The 25174-nt window shown below is 47.5% G+C and overlaps 1 non-coding gene and 1 pseudogene across 2 annotated transcripts; one reads left to right on the top strand and one right to left on the bottom strand.

Annotated features, from left to right (window-relative positions):
• Positions 1-6988: 6988 nt before the first annotated feature.
• On the bottom strand, positions 6989-7091 carry LOC116540689. The gene has a single exon (XR_004264556.1). It is a non-coding gene; the product is annotated as a U6 spliceosomal RNA (small nuclear RNA).
• A 13841-nt stretch (positions 7092-20932) lies between these two features.
• Positions 20933-21803, top strand: LOC116540636 (annotated as a pseudogene). The gene has a single exon (XR_004264530.1). The product of XR_004264530.1 is annotated as a COMM domain-containing protein 2 pseudogene (transcript).
• Positions 21804-25174: the final 3371 nt, after the last annotated feature.

Below are 25174 nucleotides of genomic sequence, written 5' to 3'. Positions count from 1 at the left end.
CCTCCCAAAGTGCTGGGATTACGGGCTTGAGCCATCGCGCCCGGCCTAAAAATTTTTTAAAGATAATTTTAGTTTACAGTTAAACTTGAAAGCAAGGATAATAGTACCTTCCTAAAACTAATCCCCTTCTTGCTCAGGGACCAAAAACTGCCTTTGTTTTTTTTATTTTTTAAAAGATGGGGTTTCACTATGATGGCCAGGCTGGTCATGAACTCCTGACCTCAGGTGATCTACCCACCTCAGCCTCCCAAAGTGCTAGGATTACAGGCCTGAGCCACTGCACTGGGCTTCAAAAACTACCTTTGTAAAACTAGTGAAAGGCCACCAGATCAGGATTGTGGGAGGGGCTGGAACTCTCCTAAAATGTAAGTGTAGTTTCTTTTTCTTTTCTTTCTTTCTTTTTTTTTTATTATCTTTTTATTCTGTTTTTCTTTTTTTTTTTCCTCAAAGTATGCCCTACATATTTGCATCTTTTCTTTCTTTTCTTTTCTTTTTTTTTTTTTTTTTGAGACAGAGTCTGGCTCTGTCACCCAGGCTAGAGTGCAGTGGTGTGATGTCAGCTCACTGCAGCTTGCGCCTCCCGGGTTGAAGCAATTCTCCTGCCTCAGCATTATAGCTCACTGCAGCCTCAAACTCCTGGCTTCAATGGATTCTCCCACCTCAGCTTCCCAGAGCACTGGGCTACACATGAGCCAAGGCGCCTGGCTATAGCTCAAGTTTTTGTTTGACTCCCCTGAGGCTTAGGTCTTAATCCTCTCAGCAAGGCAGTTTACTTCTATAGAAGGGTGTGTCTCACTGACAGAGCAATGGTGGCTGCACACTTGGATGAGGGTGGGGGAAGGGGTACTTAAGCCTGATGGGGTCGCCCCTACTGCTGTGTTGTTCCCCTATGGGTTAGGGTCAGCCCACACAAGCTAGACTAATTCTGATTGGCTATTTTCAAGAGAGCAGAGGTCTGAGCTGGAGTGGCAGGGTGGGTGCTTTGGTGGGAAGGATGGTTATGGGTGGGTCAGAGCAGGTAGCGAGGGGTGACCTAGGTCAAAGAAGGTGACCAGAGCAGGTGATTGGAGCAGGTGACCGGGATGAGTCAGGATGGAACTTGGGGCTGGGGGAACAGATGTGAACTACTGATTAGAACTGGTGGAGAAGTTGTTTACTGGAACTACAAGGAAGTTAAACTTTAGAGAATTGAAGAATAAGAGAGCTGAACATACTGACACGCTGATTCTTTGAAGAGAAACTTGGGGTTCACTATATCTAAAACCAGTAATCTTTGTACTTGGGAGGCTGAGGTAAGTGGATTGCCTGAACTCAGGAGTCTGTAGACCAGCCTGGCCAACATGGCAAAACCCTGTTTCTACTAAAAACACAAAAATTAGCTGAGCATGGTGGTGCACGCCTGTTGTCACAGCTACTCAGGGGCTGATGCTTGACCTTGGGGAGGTTGAGGTTACAGTAAGCCATGCTCTCCAGCCTCAGTAACAGAGTGAGACCCTGTCTCAAACACACAAACAAAAAAAATGAAAAAGCTATGATTCACACTTCTAATCTCATCACTTAGGGAGGTCAAGGCGGGAGGATGTCTTGAGGCCAGGATATCTAGCCTGGGCAACATAGGAGACCTTGTCTCTACAAAAAAATTTTTTAAATGGCCACGTGGGGTGGTACACACGTGTAGTCCTGGCATCGCAGGAGACTGAGGTGCAAGGATCACTTGAGCCCAGGAGTTGGTGGTTACAGTGAACTATGATCACGTCATCACACTCCAGCCTGACAAGGAGAGCAAAACTTTTTTTATTTTTTTTTTATTTTTTAACATTTAGTTTTTTGTTTTGTTTTGTTTTGTTTTTTTAAGAAGGGGTTTCACCATGTTGGCCAGGCTGGTCTTGAACTCCTGACCTCAGGTGATCCACCCACCTCGGCCTCCCAAAGTGCTGGGATTACAGGCGTGAGCCACCTCGCCTGGCCTTCATTTATTTATTTATTTCAGAAGAGAACTAGAGTGAAGACCTTGTCTCTTAAAAAAAAAAAAAAATTAAAAGTTGACAATTGATTCCTTTCTTCCCTTTTCCCCTAACCTGCTACTATGTCAATGGCATTAGTTAGGAATGGTTTTACCTGCAAATAACAGAGCATTTGAACATCAGAGGCTTTAGTAATTTTGATTGTTTCTTTCTTTTTTTTTTTGAGACGGCGTCTCGCTCTGTTGCCAGGCTGGAGTGCAGTGGCTTGAACGCGGCTCACTGTGGCCTCCACCTGTTGGGTTCAAACGATTCCCCTGCCTCAGCCTCCTGTGTATATAGAAGGCGGGAATTATAGGTGCAAGCCACCACACCCAGCTTTTATATTTTTAGTAGAAATGGGGTTTCACCATGTTGTCCAGGAGGGTCTTGATCTCTTGACCTTGTGATCCGCCCACCTCGGCCTCCCAAAGTGCTGGTGTTACAGGTGTGAGCCCCCACGCTCAACCCGTTTCTCTTACATAGCAAGAGGACAGGCTGGTGCTGGTTCAGCAATGTCAGAGCAGATAACTGTTGGCCTTTTGCTCGTGTCTGTGGGATAGCTTTTGCGGCTCCAGCCATCGGGCCAGTGCTTAAGTCAAGAGCAGGGAAGGACAAAGCAAAGCTTTCCCAGAACCTCTCAGCAGATTCCTGCATTTTTCTCTTTGGCCATGATTGTGTGGTAGGGCATAATTGAAGAGGAAATTGCTTCTTATCCAAGTCCCTTGCCTCATGATAATGGGATCTGCGTATTTGTCTAGATTTGATTATGCAGTAAAGGAACTCCCTCTTACAAAGCAGTTCAGGGCTATAGTGGTTTAAAAATATTATTGGCCAGGCATGGTGGCTTATGCCTGGAAGACTGAAGTGAGAGGCTCACTTGAGGCCCAGAGTTGGAAACCTGCCTGGGCACATAGAGAGAGACCTCATCTCTACTTAAAAAAAAAAAAAAAAGGCCAGGCGCGGTGGCAAGCACCTGTAATCCCAGCTACAGGAACTACATTCTGGGGACGGTGAGGAGGGAGTGTTGCAGGACTCTTGGGGTGTTGCTTTTCTGGCCAGAAAACTCTGTGGCTGGTGGCACCTTTCCCCAAGTTTTGCTTAGGCCCTCTAGGCTCATTTTGCCCACTCAGCCTGGCAGATTGCACTCAGCTCATGCTACCAACCTGTATCCCATGTCTGCCAAGGGCAGGCCAGGCATGGAGCAGCGAGGAGGCGTGTGAGCAAGCGAGTGTGGGGTCTGGCCACTGCGCACAGTTGGGCATGCTGGCTGCTGCAGTGGGGTGGGCAGTTCCAGGTGCTAGCACCAGTGCCAGCTCTCCATGAGGCTGCGGCTGGACCAGGCACACCACAAGCATCTTCCACAGCTGCCACCAGGAAATGCAGTGGCACCTGAAAACTTGGTGACTCCAGGAACTGCCAGGCCCCAAAGAGGGAGTCACAGCCCTGGCTTGGGGAGCTCCCAGGTCTGGAATCCCTGAAGGGCCACAGCTCTTCTCTTCACCCACAATGTGGTTAGTAAGGGGCATGTTTCAGCCCTGTTGATGTCACAGCTGTTTCAGCCCTGCCACTCGGCAGGTCCCAAGTTCTTGTCCTGCATCCAGGAAGAATGAGGCACGTGGACAAGTGCAGCATGAGCAATGTGAAGAGGAGCTTTATTGAGTGACAGAATAGCTCAGATGAGGCCCTGGAGTGGGTAGCTCCACTCTGTAGCTGGTTATCTCTGTGTCCACTCTGCTCTAGCTGAGCCCAGGGATTTTATGGGCCTCAGAGGGGAGGAAGTGTGCATTGACTGGCCCATGGGCGGCCATGGGCAGGCCCAGAAAAGGCACCACAAGTTCCCACCCTGGTCAGTGGAAATGGCAGCCTGGCCCCCAACCTTCAGGCCCTCCCTGGTCTGAAGGTGGAGCTTCACCAGGGACCTGTCCCCTTCCACCCAGGAACCTGTCTGCCTCCACTGCCATTCATGGTGCCCAGGCTATAGGTGCCAAGAGGCACCTGCAGGCCAGCACCAAGCTGCCCTCAGCCTCCCATTGGCTTACGCTTATCAGCACCCAAAGTCTGAAGGCTGCTGAGGCAGCAGGGAACTGGTGTGTTAGCACTGCCTCAAGCATGTGCACCCGAACCAGGATGTGACGGCACCCAGGCTTGGCCCTGACTTTGCCTGGAGATTGGAACAGGTGCCAATAGCAGGGAGAAGCCAGGCCGTGTGAGCAGGCACTTCCAATCCTGTGAGGGCTGGAAGGGCCTTCCCAGGCCCCCAAGAATGCAGGGATGTCTCGGTCCACAGCTACAGTTTGGGCAGCTGCAGCTGTGCCCAAGATGGGGAGGGGGACAAGGTTCCTGCCTGCTCTGTGGAGTGTGAGGCCACAATGTGGGCAGCTGCAGCTGCACCTGGGGAGCTCCTGCCCCAAAACTCGAAAGGGGCGGAGCTCTCACTTGTCTCTGGCTCCCACAGGCTCTGTGTAGTGTGTAGCCCTGGCCGTGCTTCCCTGCTGCAGCCAGTGTGATGGCAGTGGCCACTCCAGAAGGGCTACTGCTGCCATCAGGAGAATCACGAGTCCAGGAGTTCAAGCTTGCCGTGAGCTATCATTATGCCACTGCACTTCAGCCTGGGTGACACAGCAAGAAATAATAATAAATAAATAAATATATATATTATCTGTAAAGTGTTTGACATGCCTTTCTTCAAAAAATGCTTCCTTCCCTTGACTGCAGCCATGATGAAGAAGGAAACAAAATGATAGTAATTTCTCTCCTCTTTTGGGTGGGCCAGATTTAATGACTTGCTTTTAATTGAATCAAATATGGCGGAAGTGTGAGACTTTCAAGATGAGGTCATAAAAAACATTGAAGCTTTTATTTTGTTTGATCTTGCATCACTTGCTCTGGGGAAAACCAGCTGCCATGTCATGAGAACACTCAAGCAGCTCTGTGGCGAGACCCAAGTGGCAAGGAACTGAGGCCTCCTGCCAACAGCCAGTGCTGACTTTCCAGCCCCAGCCAGACATCCAGATCCTGCAGCCCCAGCAGACATCTTCACTATAACCTAAAGAGAGCGCTGCCAGAACTACCCAGCTAAGCTACTCCAGAATTCCCTACCCACAGAAGCTATGTGAGATAATTTATTATGCGAAATAACAAACGTTTATTGTCAGCTGGGCATGGTGGCACATGCCTGTAATCCCAGCACTTTGGGAGGTCAAGGAGGGCAGATCACCTGAGGTTGGGAGTTTGAGACCAGCCTGACCAACATGGAGAAACCCCGTCTCTACTAAAAAATACAAAATTAGCCGGATGTGGTGGCACATGCCTGTAATCCCAGCTACTCAGGAGGCTGAGGCAGGAGAGTCATTTGAACCTGGGAAGCGGAAGTTGTGGTGAGCCGAGATCATGACATTGCACTCCAGCCTGGGCAACAAGAGTGAAACTCCATCTCAAAAAAAAATGTTTATTGTAATTTGAAGTCACTAAATTTTGAGGTCATTTGTTACACAGCAGTACATAATATATTAGGGCTCCTCAGGTCTTTAGAGAAGCCTGGATCCAAGGTGACATGCTCATCTGCATCCACTTGGATGAGTACCTCTTTGTTCTCCCCTATAGAGTTTTCCTACTGGAATAATGGTTCCACTCCCTCTGCTCCCAGGGACATGGCTTCCATTGGGCTGGGTGCCTCAGCTGACAGGTCTTGTATACCTAAATTTAGTATATGAAATGTAGTGTCCACTAAAAATACAAAAATTAGAAGGCGTGGTGGCATATGCACGATCTGATAGTACTTGTATTCCTGTAAAGGAGGACAGAGCCGCTGGCTCCACTCAGAAGGAGCAGGAGCCTGATGGCCGCCATGCCACCTTCCTTCTCAGACAACACAGGCCGGTTCCAGGGCATTGCTTGTCTACCCAAGGGGCAAGATGATCACCAGCTAGTCTAGGCTGTCTGGGGACTCTTTGGTTCTTCTTTAATATTAATAGAGACAGGGTCTCCCTGTGTTGCCCAGGCTGGTCTCAAACTCCTGGGCTCAAGCAGTCCTCCCACCTCGGCCTCCCAAAGTGCTGGAATTACAGGTGCGAGCCACTATGCCTGGCCTCTGGCTCTTTTCTGACTCCTGAAATGGGGTTCTCTCCAAACCTTTACGTGGTGCGTACATTAATAACCGTGGGTTCTCTTTGTGGATTTAGGAATTGTTCTTTTTTTTCCTGAGACGGAGTCTGGCTGTCACCCAGGCTAGAGTGCAGTGGCACGATCTCGGCTCACTGCAACCACCAACTCCCGGGTTCAAGCGATTCTTCTGCCTCAGCCTCCCAAGTAGCTGGGATTACAGGTGCCTGCCACCATGCCCAGCTAATTTTTTTGTATTTTTAGTAGAGACTGGATTTCACTATATTGGCCAGGCTGGTCTTGAACTCCTGACCTTGTGATCCACCCATCTCAGCCTCCCAAAGTGCTGGGATTACAGGCCTGAGCAAATTGTTCATTTTTACCACAAAAAAAATAGCAGTAAGAGAGAGAGATGTTTACCCTTTCCTAAAGTGTCAGCAGCAATGTTAAGACCTCAAATAACACCTTCCCTGAGCTCTGGAGACTGGAAAGTGCTGCAGAGACTAGCCCCATCCTCTAAAACCCAGTTTCTCCCCACGTGTGCCGGCCACCATTCTTTTTTTTTTTTCAGCTGGAGCCTCGCTCTGTCACCCAGGCTGAAGTACAGTGGCGAGATCTAGGCTCACTGCAACTCTACCTACTGGGTTCAAGCGATTCTCCTGCCTCAGCCTCCTGAGTAACTGGAATTACAGGTGTGCACCACCACGCCCAGCTAATTTTTGTATTTTTAGTAGAGATGGGGTTTCACCATGTTGGTGAGGCTGGTCTCGAACTCCTGACCTCGTGATCTGCCTGCCTCAACCTCCCAAAGTGCTGGGATTACAGGCCTGAGCCACTGCACTGGCCTCTTTTCTTTTAAAAAATAAATAAATAAAAAATCTTAAAGCTTTATGGGACACTTTATAAATTTTAGTGTCATCCTTGAGCAGAGGGCATGCTAATCTTCTTTGTATTGTTCCAATTTCAGTATATGTGCTGCTGAAGCAAGCAGAAAAGGCCACCATTCTTTTTCTTTTCTTTTTTTTTTTTTTCTTTGAGACAAGAGCCTTGCTCTGTCCCCCAGGCTGGAGTGCAGTGGTGGGATCTCGACACACAGCAACCTCCGCCTCCTGGGTTCAAGCGATTCTCCTGCCTCACCTTTCTGAGTAGCTGAAATTACAGGTGTGTGCCACCACACCCTGCTAATTTTTGTATTTTTAGTAGACATGGGGTTTCACCATGTTGGCCAGGCTGGTCTCCAACTCCTGACCTCAAGTGATCCACCCTCGTCAGCCTCCCAGTGTTGGGATTACAAGCATGAGCTACCACGCTCGGCCAGCCGTCACCATGTTTATAGCAGATTAAGAGATGTACCAGTTTGGGAGGACTTTGAGGGGCCCTCCCATCCCTCCCAAAGTGCTGGGGTTACAGGTGTGAGCCACCGTTCCCTGCCCTCAGCTCTCATTCTAGCCTAGGGTTTGTATTCAGTCTTCAAGTAGATATGGGATACCTGGAATTCTAAGACATCCTGGATGAGCTACCCTTGAGCCAGAAATAGCTGTACAGTAGCTTTTCTATTGTATAATTGAACGTTATTTCTGTTGTAGCCTCCTTCATCTGCAGTAGTGAAATCCAGTTTCAGTGAAGCTGGTTTCCTCGGCACTAAGTGATGCCTGCATTCTCCAGCACACGCCGCCCTGCCTCAGGAGGCACGTGACCTTTGTCATCTACCCAACCCATGACCCTTGACTCGGCCTTGCAGCCTCTCTGCTGCTTCGTCCTCTCCCAGACAGGGTGAGGTTCTCCCTTGTTCTCACCTGTCAGGTTCCTTCATGTTTGAAGGTCCTCTGACCTCCCGGTCTGTGTCAGCCTTGAGCATGTAGGAAATGCTGAGGCAAGAAAAACAGACTGACTAGGGCTGTCGCTGTGCCCATGTTGGTGTGGAGCACGCAGGGGTCTGGGCACAAACTTGTTCTCTAGGAGCACACGCTGCATCTGAACTTGTAGTGTTTTTTTTTTTTTTTTGAGATGGAGTTTCACTCTTGTCGCCCAGGCTGGAGAGCAGAGGGGCAATCTTGGCGCTCTACAACCCCCCCTCCCGGGTTCAAGTGCTCCTTTTGCCTCAGCCTACCGAGTAGCTGGGATTACAGGTGCCCACCACCACACCCAGCTAATTTTTTTATTTTTAATAGAGATGGGGTTTCACTATATTGGTCAGGCTGGTCTTGAACGCCTGACCTCAGGTGATCCACTCACCTCAACCTCCCAAAGTCCTGGGATCACAGGTGCCCGCCACCACACCCAGCTAATTTTTGTATTTTTTTCATTTATTTATTTTTTCCTTTACTGTCATCTCTATAAATGCCCATAATTTTTGTATTTTTATTTATTTATTTTTTTAAAGTCATGTTTATTGAAGGATGATTTTACATTCAGTAAAATTCATCCTTTTAAGATTTGACAAATGCATAATCATACCATAATTAAGATGCAGAACAATTGTACAATCACTCTAATGATTCCCTCCTGTCCATTTGCAATCAACCCCTTTTTGATGCCAAGGAACTCACTGACCTGTTTTTCTGTCAAAAGTGTCAAATTTAATCACTAAAATGATCTACAGTACTATGGAAAAATGTATAAGCACATAAAATACACAAACCCAATTTTTTAAAAAAGTGAGATACTTTAAAAAGTTTCTTTCTTTCTTTCTTTTTTTTTAGAAGATGGGGTTTCACCATGATGGCCAGGCTGGTCTTGAACTCCTGACCTCAGGTGATCCACCCACCTCAGCCTCCCAAAGTGCTAGGATTACAGCTGTGAGCCACCACGCCCGGCCTTAAAAAGTTTCTTTAGCATACCAACAAAAAATGAAGGTAGCATTGCATTTTACTATAGATGTGCAAATATTCATCAAAGTCCACCATTGTCATATATATGGCTCAACAGTAATGTTTAAGAATATACTGGGTAAGGCCGGGCGTGGTGGCTCAAGCCTGTAATCCCAGCACTTTGGGAGGCCGAGGCGGGTGGATCACAAGGTCAAGAGATCGAGACCATCCTGGTCAACATGGTGAAACCCCGTCTCCACTAAAAATACAAAAAATTAGCTGGGCATGGTGGCACGTGCCTGTAATCCCAGCTACTCAGGAGGCTGAGGCAGGAGAATTGCCTGAACCCAGGAGGCGGAGGTTGCGGTGAGCCGAGATCGCGCCATTGCACTCCAGCCTGGGTAACAAGAGTGAAACTCCGTCTCAAAAAAAAAAAAAAAAAAAAAAGAATATACTGGGTAGGCATGGTGGCTCGTGCCTGTAATTCCAGCACTTTGGGAGGCCGAGGTGGGCAGATCACCTGAGGTTAGGAGTTTGAGACCAGCCTGGCCAGCATAGTAAAACCCCATCTCTACAAACATTAGCCTGTAATCCCAGCTACTTGGGAGGCTGAGGCAGGAGAATCACTTGAACCTGGAAGGCAAAGGTTGCAGTGAGTTGAGATTGTGCCACTGCACACCAGCCTGGGCGCTAGCAAGACTCGAACAAAACAAGAATGTGTAAAAATACAAAATTAGCTGGGTGTGGTGGTGCGTGCCTGTAATCCCAGCTACTCGGGAACCTGAGGCAGGAGAATGATATCAAGAGGCAGGGGGTGCAGTGAGCTGAGATTGCTGCACTGTACTTCAGCCTGGGAGACAAGAGTGGAGCCTTAAAAAAAAAAAGAAAAAAAGACTATACTGTAAAATAACAATCATAACCATCTTTAGAGTTAAGTCATATATATATATATATATATAATTTTTTTTTTTTTTTAAAGACGGCGTTTCACCATATTGGTCAGGCTGGTCTTGAACACCCGACCTCAGGTGATCCACCCGCCTTGGCCTCCAAAGTGCTTGGATTACAGGTGTGAGCCACCACGCCCGGCCTAAGTCATATCTTTGTTGAGTATATGAACTACGATTAAGATATTGCTCTTTGGGGGCCGGGCGCGGTGGCTCACGCCTGTAATCCCAGCACTTTGGGAGGCCGAGGCGGGTGGATCACGAGGTCAAGAGATTGAGACCATCCTGGTCAACATGGTGAAACCCCGTCTCTACTAAAAATACAAAAAATTAGCTGGGCATGGTGGCGCGTGCGTGTAATCCCAACTACTCAGGAGGCTGAGGCAGGAGAATTGCCTGAACCCAGGAGGCGGAGGTTGCGGTGAGCCGAGATCGCGCCATTGCACTCCAGCCTGGGTAACATGAGTGAAACTCCGTCTCAAAAAAAAAAAAAAAAAAAAAAAATAATGAAACTGAATTCCATAAAAATTTCCTACAGGATCAACTCAACTATAAGGCAGAGACACAAAAGAGTCAGGCAATATTCTTATAGATGGTTGGGGCCCTCTCAAAATTCACCCTTGCTACCACTATGAAAAGAACAACCCAAAAAAGCAACCTCTATTCTGTAGATGCTAAAGGTAACATATCCAAATACATCTCATCTACTTGAAAAGCTTCACTGATTCTTTCAAGGGCCAGACCTTAAGTTCATCAGCATCTTGAAACTCTGCTACGCCCAGTCACGCGCCGTGGCCGAAAAGCAATTTTTGTGTTTTTAAGAGATGGGGTTTCACCATATTGGTCAGACTGGTCTTGAACTCCTCACCTCAGGTGATCCACCCACCTCAACCTCCCAAAGTGCTGGGATTACAGGCGTGAGCCACCTTGCCCAGCCATGAACTTGTAATGCTGCTTCTTCACTGCCTCTTCCAGCCCAGGAAGGCTTTATTTGCTTTGAGTTCAGGGAATCCTGTCTCACTCAACATCAGATATTCTTACAAATCTATTTTCTTGTGTTGAGTTCGTTCTGTTCCTTTCTGAAAGGTAGATTTTTGAAACTCAAAGCCTGAAATGAACTTCTTTTTCTTCTAGATAAATCCTTTCCTGAAGGAAGAAATGGAGAATGCCCAGATGACTGAACAGGGAAAGGACCACATAATCCAAGGATAGGGTAAGATAATGGTTAAGAGTTTTAAAAACTTACCCTATCACACATAGGCGATGTCACGAAGTCCTTTCAACAATTTTGTGAGAAATACCTTCTATTTTATTGTTTGGGACACATTCAGAGAAGTTAGGCTACACAGCTAGAAGTGGAATCTGGCTGGGCACAGTGGTCCAGCTATTAGGGAGGCTGAGGCAGAACTCCTTGAAACAGAGGTTGCAGTGAGCCGAGACTGGGCCACTACACTCCAGCCTGGGTGATGGAGCGAGATTCCATCTCAAAAAACAAACAAAACAAAACCAAAAATAGAAGCAGACTTGGAATCCATGTCTATCTGATTCTAGAATCCTGTCCTTGCCAGCTCACATACCATACCTACAGGCAGGTAAAAGAGTAACCCGAGAGGCCAAGGCGGGAGGATCACCTGAGGCCGGGAGTTCAAGACCAGCCTGACCAACATGGTGAAAACCCATCTTTATTAAAAAAAAAAAAATTAAAAAAAGAAAAGTGTAACCTGAGTGTTCCCGTTCTTATCAGCCTAGGGGTACAAATAAGGTCACATTAGCACATACCCACAATTTTGCTGCAGGTCACCCCTCATTTGCTCACACAGAACCTCAGCTTCCTTCAGAATGCGCCCTGACAAAATCCTTTAGCTATCCAAGAACAAGCCTCCTGTACTGAGTGCAGCCACTGTCTTCTGTCCTCCTTGGCAAGAACCGACAAACATGTATTCTTGCTGCTTGCTGTGCCATGGTCATAAAGTCCTTTTTCTCTCACCTGGAATTTGATGTCTTCTGCCAACATTCAGAAGCAGTAATAGGCTAACTTATTAGCTTGTAAGTAGGGTAAAATCAAATCCTATACCTGACACAGGGCACAGGCCTGAGGTCAGGTGCTATGTGGTGGCAACCACAAGAAGCTGTTCAGAGTCCAGGCAGAACTGGGTGCCACAGGCCAGCCCCAGTGGCTCCTGCCTGTTATCCCAGCACTTTGGGAGGCTGAGGGAGGAGGACTGCTTGAGCCCAGGAGTTTGAGACCAGTCTGGGCAATATATAGGGAGATCTTTTTTTTTGTTTGGAATGAAGTCTTGCTCTGTTGCCCAGGCTGGAGTGCCAGGGCGCCATCTCCACTGCCCCCTCTGCCTCCCAGGCCCAAGTGATTCTCCTGCCTCGGCCTCCCATGTAGGTGGGATTACAGGCTCTCCCTACCACACCTGGCTAATTTTTTTGTATTTTAGTAGAGATGGGTTTCACCATGTTGCCTAGGGTGGTTTCAAACTCCTCAGCTCAGGCAGTCCACCCGCCTCAGCCTCCCAAAGTGCTGGGATTACAGGTGTGAGCCACCATGCCCAGCCAATATAGGGCAATCTTATCTCTACAAAATATTTTTTCTTAATTAGCTGGGCCTGGTAGTGCATGCCTATGGTCTCAGCCACTTAGGAGGCTGAGGTGGGAGGATCATTTGAGCCAGGAGTTCGAGGTTGCAGTGAGACATGATTGCGTCATGGCACTCCAGCCTGGGCAACAGAGGGACACCTTTTCTCTAAAAAACTAAAAGGAAGAACTGGTTGCTGTAGCAGTGACTGGCATGAGAAGGGAGGTAAAGTGTTGGAAATGGGTTCTCAGTGTCACAAAAAGGTCTCTCAGCAAGGCCAGTTTTACTTTCTGCAGAAAGGGTGCCGCCTGAGAGCAGTCTGGCCATGAGAGCACACTGGACAAACGAGGCAGGATTATCTATAACCCGATGCATCCACCCTGCTGCTGTGTCTGGTTTCCATTGGCTGGAACAGGACCTCACATTCTATACTTGACCTGATTAGCTAATAGCTTAAGGCTTCCCTAAATAGGCTAGGGAAAGACAGAACAAAGAAAAGAGCAAGTCACTCAGGAGATGGTGAGGGAAGTGCTTCCAAACAAGGAATGGCATCAACTATGGGCTGGGCTCGCCCCGGCCTGTCCGGGCATGCCTGCATAGGCTAAGGCAGCTAACTGGACTAGAGTATAGGGCTGGTAGTGGATAGAGAATGTTGGAGTGAGAAATTATTATCCTTTCAGACCTTAAGATGGAAACTGATGAAGAATGTCTCCACTTCTTACATAAACCAAGGGAATCCAAAGAGGTGTCTCTACTGTCTCTGCAAATCTCATTAGCCAGCGTACTGCTTACTCTCAGCGGAGACTGGGAAAGCCAGCCTCTCAAGCAAGAAAGGTACACAGAAAGCACCTGTCCTGCTCGTCGTCCCCTCCCACGGCAGCAAAGCCGTCCCTCCTACGCCTTCTCTTGTCTTTGCATGTGTATGAAAACGTTGCTCCTCACCTGGGCCCCCTCCGCCGACCTTTACATCAGCCCACAGGTCAGCGCCTCTAGCTACACCCGGGTCTCTCCCTACCACGTTCAAAAGGAACTTCTCTACATCTTTCTCCATAAAACCGTCTCCATTTTCTCCCCTATGCTCACTTCTGAACCCACTCCAATCTGATTTCTGTTCATGAAACCACCCCTTTGCAAAAAACCTAATCAACTCCATTTTGCTTCTCCCTTTAAGCTGTCTTTGTTCCTTCCTTGGCATGAGCTGAACTAACTTTGGGAAGAACTTAGTTTACAGTTTTTTGCTTTTTGAGACAGAGTCTCACTCTATCAATCACCAGGCTAGAGTGCATAACACAATCTCAGCTCACTGCAACCTCCGCCTCCAGGGTCCAAGCGATTCTCCTGCCTCAGCCTCCCAAGTAGCTGGGACAATAGGTGTGTGCCACCACACCCAGCTAATTTTTTTTGTACTTTTACTATAGATGGGGTTTCACCATGTCGGCCAGGCTGGTCTCAATCTCTTGACCTCATGATCTGCCCGCCTCAGTCTCCCAAAGTTCTGGGATTACAGGCTTGAGCCACTGGGACGGCCTATGGTTTATAGTTTAAAACAGAGATAGGCCGGGCGCGGTGGCTCAAGCCTGTAATCCCAGCACTTTGGGAGGCCGAGGTGGGTGGATCACGAGGTCAAGAGATTGAGACCATCCTGGTCAACACGGTGAAACCCCATCTCTACTAAAAATACAAAAAATTAGCTGGGCATGGTGGTGCGTGCCTGTAATCCCGGCTACTCAGGAGGCTGAGGCAGGAGAATTGCCTGAACCCGGGAGGCGGAGGTTGCGGTGAGCCGAGATCGCGCCATTGCACTCCAGCCTGGGTAACATGAGTGAAACCCCGTCTCAAAAAAATAAAAAAAATAAATAAAACAAAGATAACAGCCCTTTCCCAAAGCAAACCTCCTTCTTGCCTGGGGACTAGACGGCCTTTGTAGGACTAATGAATTAACCACAGATTAGAAATTCGGGTTTAGGAGTCCTGCAGCTGGCGGCTACAAGATGCTGCCCCTCCCTAAACAGCTCCTAAGATCAGAGCTTGAGATATTTTGCAGACCCTGCGCTTGGTGGAGCAGCTGCACCACCGGATCAATAAACCGGCTTCTCTGATCTGTGGCCCCCCAACCAGGAACTGACTCAGCACAAGAAGACAGCGTCAATTCCCTATGATTTTGTCTCTAACTCAACGAATCAGCACTCTCAACTCACTGGCCTTCTCTCACTCACCAAATTCGTCTTAAAAACTCTGATCCTGGAATGCTCAGGGAGACTGATTTGAGTAATAATAAAAGTCAGGTCTCCCACACAGCCGACCCTGTGTAAGTTACTCTATTGCAATCCCCCTGTGTTGATGAATTGGCTCTGTCTTGGCATCGGGCAAGGGAAACCCACTGTGTGGCTACACTTACCCTGTACCCAACCTACTTTTACTGGGGTCACCCAAGACCTCAAAGTTGCTGATTGCTCTAGACGCTTATTCATCTTCTCACTACATTGTGGCAGGGGGCTCACTCCCTCCTCACAAGCCTCCCTGTCAGCTTCCACAGTGCACGCCCTGCTGGCCTTCTCCCTCCCCGCCTCCTCCTCTACTGGCAGCTTTTTCTGCACAGGGACTCCATCTGTCCTGAGGCTTGCTCAGGTCCTGCTGCCTTTTCTCTCTGTAGGACAGGTAATCTTACCATAGCCCCAGCTCCATGCAGCAGAAATAAATGTGATTTACAATCCCAAGTGTTATATAACTGCACTTGGCTGGGTGCAGTGGCCCACGCCTATAACTCTGGCACTTTGGGAGGCCAAAGCAGGTGGATCACCTGAGGTCAGGAGTTCAAGACCTGCCTGGCCTACATGGTGAAACCCTCAAGAAGATGACGACTTCAGAGTCCTGCAGTAAGTATTAGCCCAGCAGGCTCCCATTTCACACACTGGTCCTAAGGTTACTTATCCGACGTCTCCACACTGTCCTAGGAAACTTATTTGCAGTCTTCCCTCAGTCCATCTTGAATGCCACACAAAACTCCCTTTCCTTTCCAGGCTAAAGCTGCCACAGGGCTTTGGCAGTCTCTGGATTGTATTCAGGTTCACCTTGGGCACTACTGGTTTTGATGTGGTTGTGGCTTGTCACCCTCGTATCCTCAAGAGTGGTTTAGAGCCCCACAGAGTCATGGCAGTGGTCAGCAGAACTCCACAGGCCCTTTCCATCTGGGTTCTTTCTCTGAATTTCTTTTAATAGGCCGGCATACTGCTGGAATAGAGGTGCCCTGTGGAGTCTAGCGTGGTCGGGGCTGCAAAGGAACACAGAACAGAAGTGGTTGAATCCTGGATAATAAGAAAGCAAGAGACAAGTAAGACACCTCCTGGGGCTGGAATGCAACCATGGAATCCCAGCTGGATAACCATGTGGATGAGGCCTGAGTCCCAGGATCTGGTGCACTGTAGAGTTGTAGCTCTAGGGTTCATCTTGATCCTCAGAAGAGATTCAGGGCAATTGAAGCCTTATTGCAAAGTTGTGTTTAGTTTCGCTAGTTTCTATCTCATCACAACTTTGGAGGAGGTAGAGAGGTGTGGTTTGTAATTTCTATACATGTTTGGAAAACTATCCCGTAAAACGTGAACATTAGTCTTAGTTTAGATATGAGACTTTTTCTGGGGAGAAATGCATTCCTGGAGCAGTTCTTCTGAGTACAGTAATGCCTGTCTCTCTCAGGGGTCGTCTCAGGCTACCCAGAGAATAAGCATAACACAACTCAGACCTGGCAGATGGCTTCTAACGTGCCAATTATCTCTTCTAGGGAGCTTCTATCAGGCTCCTTCACCCAACTGTGCCCCTCAGGAAGATGCCCAGGCTCCAGTGGGCAGATGGAGGAAGGAGGGACCTGGGAACCACCAGTCACCCACCTCAGTGGAGGCCGAATACACAGAATCAGGAAGCACAGAAACCCACATCCATATCATCATGAAACTGCAGGACCCCAAGCATGAAGAGAAGATCTTAAATGCATCCAAGGAAAAAGCACAAATTATAGAGAGCAGAGCTGTGCTGGTCACAGTGGAGCTGGAAGCCGTGAGATACAGGCAGTGTGACTTGGACTCTTCACCGTCAGCTTAGAATCAGGTGTTGAAATAGATGGTTGTTCAAGAATCTGCTCATGGTAAAGGCATTTCCAGATGGGAGATAGAATTTATCACAACAGGAGACTCAGGAGAGTGAGACTCCAGGAACTGACAGAAGATCTTTCTTCCAGCGGAAGGAAGTGGCCCTGGAGAAAGGGTCTGAGTCTGCGATGGGCAGATGAACAGGCAGCCATTGAAGTGCAGGCAGCAGAAAGCAGCGTGGCTCTAAAGCTCTGTTAGCTGGCGACCTTGGTTGTCTGGGTTGTGGGGAGAAAAATGACAGCCCTCGCCCACGCCACACAGCAAATAAGCTCTGAGTGTTTTAAATCCTAGAAGATGCCATGGGAAAGCATCTTCATGAGCTCTGGAGATGAAAGGGCCACTTTAATGAGGTCCTAGAAGCCCAAACAGGGAAGGAAAACATTAAGAAATTCAGGTCAAGCATGGTGGCTCACGCCTGTAATCCCAGAACTTTGGGAGACCAAGTTGAGTGGATCACTTGAGCCTAGGCGTTCAAGACCAACAAGACAAAACTCCATCTCTACCAAAAAAATACAAAAATTATCCATGGATGGTGACATGTACCTGCAGTCCCAGCTACTTGGGAACCTGAGGAGGGAGGATCACTTCAACCCAGGAGGCAGAGGCTGCAGTGAGCCGACATCAGGTCACTGCAATCCAGCCTGGGTGACAGAGTGAGACTCTGTCTCAAAAAATAATAATAATAATAATAAATTAGCCAGCTGGGCACGGTGGCTCACATCTGTAATCCTAGCACTTTGGGAAGCCGAGCCAGGTGGATCGCAAGGTCAGGAGATCAAGATCAGCCTGGCCAACATGATGAAACCCTGTCTCTACTAAAAATACAAAAATTAGCCGGGCCTGGTGGCAGGCATCTGTCATCCCAGCTACTCAGGAGGCTGAGGCAGGAGAATCGCTTGAGCCCAGGAGGCAGAGGTTGCAGTGAGCCGAGATCGCGCCATTGCACTCCAGCTGGGGGACAAGAGCGAAACTTGGTCTCAAAAACAACAAAAAGAACCTGTTCATGTAACTAAACACCACCTGTTCCCCAAAACCTGTTGAAATAAAAAATATTTTAAAAATTAAAAAATAAAAAGTAATAACAATTAAAATATCTCATTGTTACATTGATTACATCTTTAGATAATTTTTAAAATATTTTGGGTTAAATAAATATATCATTAAAATTAATTTCACTTGTTTCTCTTTACAGTTTTAATGTGACTATTAGAAAATTTAAGCCTGGGCAATTTAGTGAGCCCTCGTCTCTACAAAACTATTTAAAACTTAGGCCGAGCGCAGTGGTTCATGCCAATAATCCCAGCACTTTGGGACCCCAAGGCAGACAGATCACTTGAGTCCAGGAGTTCAAGACTAGCCTAGGAAATATAGAGAAACCTCATCTCTACAAAAAATACAAAAATTAGCTGGGCTTGGTGGCACATGCCTGTAGTCCCAGTTACTCAGGAGGCTGAGATGGGAGAATTGCTAAGACCAGGAAATTGAGGCTACAGTGAGCCATGATTATGCCACTGCACTCCAGCCTGGTCTACAGTGAGACTCTGTCTCAAAAATCAGAAAAAAATTAAGGCCGGGTGTGGTGGCTCACGCCTGTAATCCAAGCACTTTGGAGGCCAAGGCGGGCGGATCATCTGAGGTCGGGAGTTCAAGACCAGCCTGACCAACATGGTGAAACCCTGTCTTAAAAAAAAAAAAAAAAAATTAAAATGGCACGTCTGGATCACATGTGGCTCACCTGTTTTTATTGGACTGTCCTGGACTAGAGTTATTCATAGCTGTGCATTCCGTATGTGGTGATGAGGGGGCGCTAATCTGGTAGATGGACTGGTGCAGCTTTTCCCATTTTCTTAATTTGATTGAACTACATTTTTTTTTATTGTACTTTAGGTTCTGGGGTACATGTGCAGATCATGCAGGATTGTTGCATAGGTACACACATGGTAATGTGGTTTGCTGCCTCCATCCCCCCCACTTTTTTTTCTGAGATGGAGTCTTGCTCTGTCATCCAGTCGCCCAGGCTGGAATGCAGTGGTGTGACCTCAGCTCACTGCAACCTCCACCTCCCAGGTTCAAGCAATTCTCATGCCTCAGTCTCCTGAGTAGCTGCGATTACAGGTGCCCGCCACCACACCCAGCTAATTTTTGTATTTTTATTAGAGATGGGGTCTTGCCATGTTGGCCTGGCTGGTCTCAAATTCCTGGCCTCAAGTGATCTGCCAACCCCAGCCTCCCAAAGTGCTGGGATTACAGGCATGAGCCACTGCGTCCCACCTGATGGCAATGAATTTTTAACAGTTAAGGGTCCTAACATCTTAAGAGATGGAGGCTTTCTGGTATTAGGCTGCTCTTGGTGCAGATGCTACTAGAGGAAAGGTGAGGGTCATCTCTCTTTCCAGAAATCTCAGTCTCCAAAGTTTTGTAAGTGTTTCATTTCACTACTATTAAATCATATAGTGATTTAATACCAATTCTAAGTACAAAATTCATAGATATAATTTCTGTCTGAATAAACTGGTTCTGCCTCTTTTAATTTCTAGTGATATTAAGGCCCAAGTATATCCCTATGCTGAACTGATTTTGAAACTGCCAAAACTTCCACCTAATAGGGATGGTTTTTGTCTCCAGTAATTGCATTTTTGGCATCATGGTCCATGAAAGGAGAGTCAGGAGACGGTCACCACAGTAATTTAATTTGAACAGGGACAGTTTAAAGATACATTGACATTTGAAGAGAAGTAACTACTGCAAGGGCATCGAAGAGAACGTAAAGAACATCCTAGGCAGAGGAACACGACTCAACAGAAGTGCTGATGTGGAAGGGAAGGGAGCCCCCCCAGGCTGGGATGCGAACCTCCTTCGAGAGGGTGTGATTGCAGCTGCTGCATGGCAGAGACGTTCACTGGGGTGCCCAGCTGGAGCTCACGCACAGCCAGCAGCTGAGGCCAGCAGGCAGGAAACATGGGCCAAGACTGGCAAGCAGCGTCCTGGGCAACTGAGGCCAGCAGGCAGAGGCTGGAGGGCAAGAAACCACTGCCAGGGCCAAAGAACGTAGCCCTCCGGCGCCCCCTGCCGATCAGCTTTAGCATCACGCCAGCTGGCAAAGGAGCGCAATGAGGCGCGGATCTGAAGCAGGCAGGCGTTGTGACAAAGGGGAGGGGTCCGCTGTTTTGCTCTCGGGATATTTTTAACAGGTCCATAAAAGACTTTTCACCGAAAAGAGCTTTCCCAACATCCTGAAGGAGGTTTTGCAACTTCTCCTGGGTGAGGGTGGCAGTCGCGGTGTCACGCTTTACTTGTGCTGGTCAGCCCATCTCGCTGCACGCTGATAGCCTTTTCCTCCTTCAGCCCGGCCTTCTCACAGATCTCCGACCCCATCTGGCCACGATGAGAGTTTCTGTTTCCCTTTTTCTTTTCTTCTCTCTCTTTTTTCCCCCCCTAAGTATTTCAGGAAAGTATAGTCCCAGGATCACTCTCAGAAAACCACAGATTTTTTAGTCATTTCTGGTACACTGATCCCAAATTATACAGAAAAAGACCAAAATTAACTGACTTGGGGAGGTTGGAGTTCCTTTCCTCGTGCAGACAGGAGCATCCACAGAACACCCATCTAGCCCAGGGAATATAGAGTACACCTATTTTGAGGGGTCTGGGAAGAGAGGGATGAGAGAGGCCATGCAGTCCAACAGATTCAGTTTTGATGCTTGCCTGAAGCAGCAAAGCCTTTCTGAAAAGAAGGGCGGAGGGAAGGCAGGACTTAGACCACATCACCAGGAGAGGAAGGGGGGCGGTACTGACAAGACAGACACTCCAGGATTTCACCAGGAGGGGGCGTCTGTGTCCTCACTACACCGCATCTCCTCCTGGAGTCACTGTTGCTCCCTATCTTGTTCAGATGCCAAATGTGGGGGAGGGGACAGACAAAATTTTAAAACAAGAGTTTGCCACTTTTAGGGGTTGCATTGCATAATGAAGGAAGAGGAAAAAGCATTTATCAATCAAAGGCCAGGCGTGGGGCTCATGCTTGTAGTCCCAGCACTTTGGGAGGCTGAGGCAGGCGGATCACTTGAGACCAGGAGTTCAAAACCGACCTGGCCAACATGGTGAAACCGTCTCTAAAAAAAAAAATTAAAAATAAATAAATAAGAAGTGATAATAAATCAGAGGCTAAACAGCATTACCCTCCAATTCCTAAGACATACTTCCTTTGATACAGGAATAATACCTAAGACCCCTCTGCCACATGGCCATGGGAGGAGTAAAGCCTTGGGGTATTTTGGCAGGAAAGATGAAGCCTCATCACATTCAGGAAGAGAAATCCTAACCCTCTTATAAGGGGTATTTGAAAGGAGGTATTGGGTCGGGATCCGCGCTGCTGGGTGAAATCGTAGGCCAGCGAAGATGCTGCTGGAGTTGTCTGAGGAGCATAAGGAGCACCTGGCCTTCCTGCCTCGAGTGGACAGCGCGGTGGTCGCCGAGTTTGGGAGGATTGCTGTGGAATTCCAGAGGCGCGGTGCAAACCCAAAAATCTACGAAGGCGCCGCCAGAAAACTCAATGTGAGTAGTGACACTGTCCAGCATGGTGTGGAAGGATTAACGTATCTCCTCACTGAGAGCTCAAAGCTCATGATTTCTGAACTGGATTTTCAAGACTCTGTTTTTGTTCTGGGATTCTCTGAAGAATTAAACAAATTGTTGCTTCAGCTTTATCTGGACAACAGAAAAGAGATCAGAACTATTCTCAGTGAACTGGCACCAAGTCTTCCCAGTTATCATAACCTTGAATGGCGACTAGATGTACAGCTTGCAAGTAGAAGTCTCAGGCAACAGATTAAACCAGCAGTGACTATAAAGCTACACCTTAATCAAAATGGAGATCACAACACCAAAGTTCTACAAACAGACCCAGCCACTCTGCTCCGTTTGGTTCAACAACTGGAACAAGCATTGGAAGAGGTGAAGACAAACCACTGTAGGAGAGTTGTTCGCAACATCAAGTAGTGCCAATTTTAAGTTATCATATCCTCTGTTGCAGAAGAGTCTGCCCAGCAACCAAAAAGGGAAATAACACAAAAAAAGATTTTTGCCTTTTCTCACCAACCATATGAGGCCTTTTAACTTTTTAAATTTTTTTACTCTGCTCTGTTAACACTGAGCTACTATAAACTATCCACTTATGCATGGCATTATATTGATAATAAAACACATTTTGAAACCTAAAAAAAAAAAAAAAAAAAAGGAGGTATTGAAAACAAGTCCCAATATTTGTTTAGTAAATATTAGAGATTTGTGAAACAATGACAATGTTTGTTAGTTCAGTGTTTAAGTTTCAGAGTATGAGATCTGAAACTGAATGTTGGGGGCTGATTTTCCTTTGAGAACAGGATCAAGACGCCCTGCTGCCCCTAACTCTTCCTGCCTCCAACATGTACCCCGGGGTGCCCTTTGCAGTCACGGTACAGCCCCTTCAAATTTCTGCACAGCCTGTTTTGTGTCTCACTTGCCTCTTGGTTGGCATGATCAGGGGGCTAAATCTGATCAGAGGGGAAGACTGAACGAGTGAAGTCGCATGGCAGAGGACACAGTGCAGATGCAAGCGGCCCTCTCCTCATCCCCACTGTGAAACCGTGTGCTACAGGAAGAAGGGCAAGCCCAACTCCCCTCTAGGCCACAGGGTCCCTATCTATAACATTAGAGAGGGCACAGCTGCAGGGCCCTGTCAGAAGTCACAGGAGGAGTGAGCGGAGGGAGCCCGAAAGAGCAGGCGGAGCCCAGAGCCGTGGGCCTGATCTCCTGGTAGGACTCTGGGGAAGTGACTCAGCCCGGGCCGACCGGATTGCCCCTCGTTCCTGGCCTAACACTCCCATTTTCTCCCCTGATCTCCTTGGGAAGAGAATTTACCATGAGTCAGAGGTGGTTTACCTTTGTCACTAGCTCAATTAGGGGCCATTGCCTGGAACAGAGTAATACCGATAATTTGCACGCAGTGAGCTAATATTGTTTGGAAGCTGACACACCTATGTGAACCCATGAACAGCAACCTTCCTGTGCCACGCCTCTACCAAAGTCCAGGTTTGCCGCCCTCTGGTAATTCGCACTGATGAAATGTGTACCTGACACCTTCCAACCTCTGTGGCCTTTTACTCACCCTCATTTTCTCCACCAGCTCAAGCCCACTCTATGCCAGGACACTCGCTCTGTTCCTTTTCTAATTCTTTAATTCCTTCCAACGTCAGATGGCCTGATGCTCCCCTCTCCCAGGAGTGTTTTGCCCTAAACTGACTGTCAAAGGTGACCATGACGATTGTGATGCAGCCATCACTCATTTAGTCCGCGAATATACACAACTCTGGGCCCGCTCTTGCATCATCCTCCTGTTTCATTTAATGCGTGCCACCATAACTGCAGGCATTATACCTCATAATATTCTATTTCCAGAGGTTACTAAACAGGCGGCAATCTGTTTTGACAGCCTTCTTTATCACACCGTATTCTTGACAAGAATCCCCCCGATTAGCCCCCAAAATCATCATTCTTTGTCCTGAATTACACAGAATAAAGTATCTGACTGGCATGTGAGATGAATTTGCCTCTCCGAATCTCCACTGTCCACATCTCACACCCTCAGATCTCCCCAGAACATTCACATACAGGTGGGCACTAGGAGAATAACACGTGTCAGAAAACACTCCTCTTAGTGCCCCTTACAATAAGGGGTTGCCACTTTCAGGGGCTGCATTGTGGAAGAATGGAAGGGGAGGAAAGAAGTGACCTTCTCACGGTCTCTTGATCTGACTTTCCTTATCTGAAATCAAAATGTAATACAAGCTGGCCAGGCGCAGTGGCTCATGCCCGTAATCCTAACACTTTGGGAGGCTGAGGCAGGTGGATCCCCTGAGGTCAGGAGTTTGACTAGCCTGGCCAACATGGTGAAACCCCCTCTCTACTAAAAAATACAAAAATCAGCTGGGCATGGTAGTGGGCAGGTGCCACCTACTTGGGAGGCTGGGGCAGGTGAATCGTTTGAACCAGGGAGGTAGAGGTTGCAGTGAACAGAGATTGCACCACTGCACTCCAACTCCAGCTAGGGTGACAGAGCAAGACAAGGTGGGGGAGGGGAGGGGGCTCACGCCTGTAATCCCAGCACTCTGGGAGGCCGAAGCGGGCGGATCACGAGGTCAAGAGATCGAGACCACCCTGGCCAATGTGGTAAAACCCTGTCTCTACTAAAAAAAAAAAAAAAAATTAGCTGGGTGTGGTGGTGCGCACCCGTGGTCTCAGCTCCTCGGGAGGCTGAGGCAGCAGAATTGCTTGAACCCGGGAGGCGGAGATTGCAGTGAGCTGAGATTGTGCCACTGCACTCCAGCCTGGCGCCTGGTGACAGAGCAAAACTCTGTCTCAAAAAAAAAAAAAAAAAAAGAAGAAAGAAAAAAAGGAAAAAATACATACATATAATGCAAGCATCCTTTGACCTACCCCGCTGGAGTTAGTTTATGACCAGAGTTTCCTTTCCCTGTTGGCTTTACACGTGATTTCTAAGGCTTATGGTGTCTTTTATGGAGAAGATTGAAGGGCGTAGGGAGGCTAAAGGGAATTCATTTTTCCTGCTCTGCCCAAAGTTGGCAAACAATCACCATCGTCATTCACACACTGAATGGGAGTGTGCGGGCATCTCCCTGTGGGTGAGAGTGCATTCCATTAGTATGCAATACCACCGATTTGATAAAAAAGAGAAAAAAAAAAGAAAAAAAGAAATTTCATTAGTAATCAAAGAAGGAATTTCATTAGTAATCAAAAAATGTCCCTCAAATAAAGTCCAGGACCAGATGACTTCACTGGTAAATTCTACCAAAAGTTTAAAGAATTACCATTAATCCCGCAAGCTTTTCCAAAAACAGAAGGGGAAGAAACATTTCCCAACTCATTCTATGAGTCCAGGATTACTCTGATGCAAAAACCCTGCAAAGACATCATAAGAAAAGAAAACTACACCCCAATATCCCTTATGGATTATACAGACACACAGACACACACAACTCCCAAGACAATATACTAGCAAATGAAATCCAACTACAGATATAATGGGTTATACACCATGAATAGTTGAGCTATTTGCCAGCACGCAAGGTGAAGCCATTCAACATCCAAAACTCAACGTAAGACACCGTATGAAAAGAATCAAGATAATGCAATACTGGGAGTTTGTTTGTTTGTTTGTTTTTGTTTTTAATATACTCCCCACGGAGGGAGCAGTTTTTTTAAAAGAAAAAATAATAAAAAAGGAAAAGAATAAAGGACAAAAACAACATGACCATCTTAACAGATGCAGAAAGAACATTTGATAATCTTCAGCAATCTTTTCTGATAAAAAACATTCAGTAAACTAGGGAACATCCTCAAGCTGATTAAGGGTATATACAAAAAAAACCCAAAAAACAAAAAAACCACAGCTAACATCACACTTAATGGTAAAAGACTGAAACCGGGGCCGGGCGCGGTGGCTCAAGCCTGTAATCCCAGCACTTTGGGAGGCCGAGGCGGGTGGATCACGAGGTCAAGAGATCGAGACCATCCTGGTCAACATGGTGAA

This window comes from Sapajus apella, unplaced genomic scaffold (assembly GCF_009761245.1).
Source record: "Sapajus apella isolate SASKATOON/1434 unplaced genomic scaffold, GSC_monkey_1.0 scaffold143, whole genome shotgun sequence".
Lineage (NCBI taxonomy): Eukaryota > Metazoa > Chordata > Mammalia > Primates > Cebidae > Sapajus > Sapajus apella.
The sequence above is the reverse complement of the archived record's forward strand: the minus strand, read 5'-3'. Positions and strand labels throughout refer to the sequence as shown.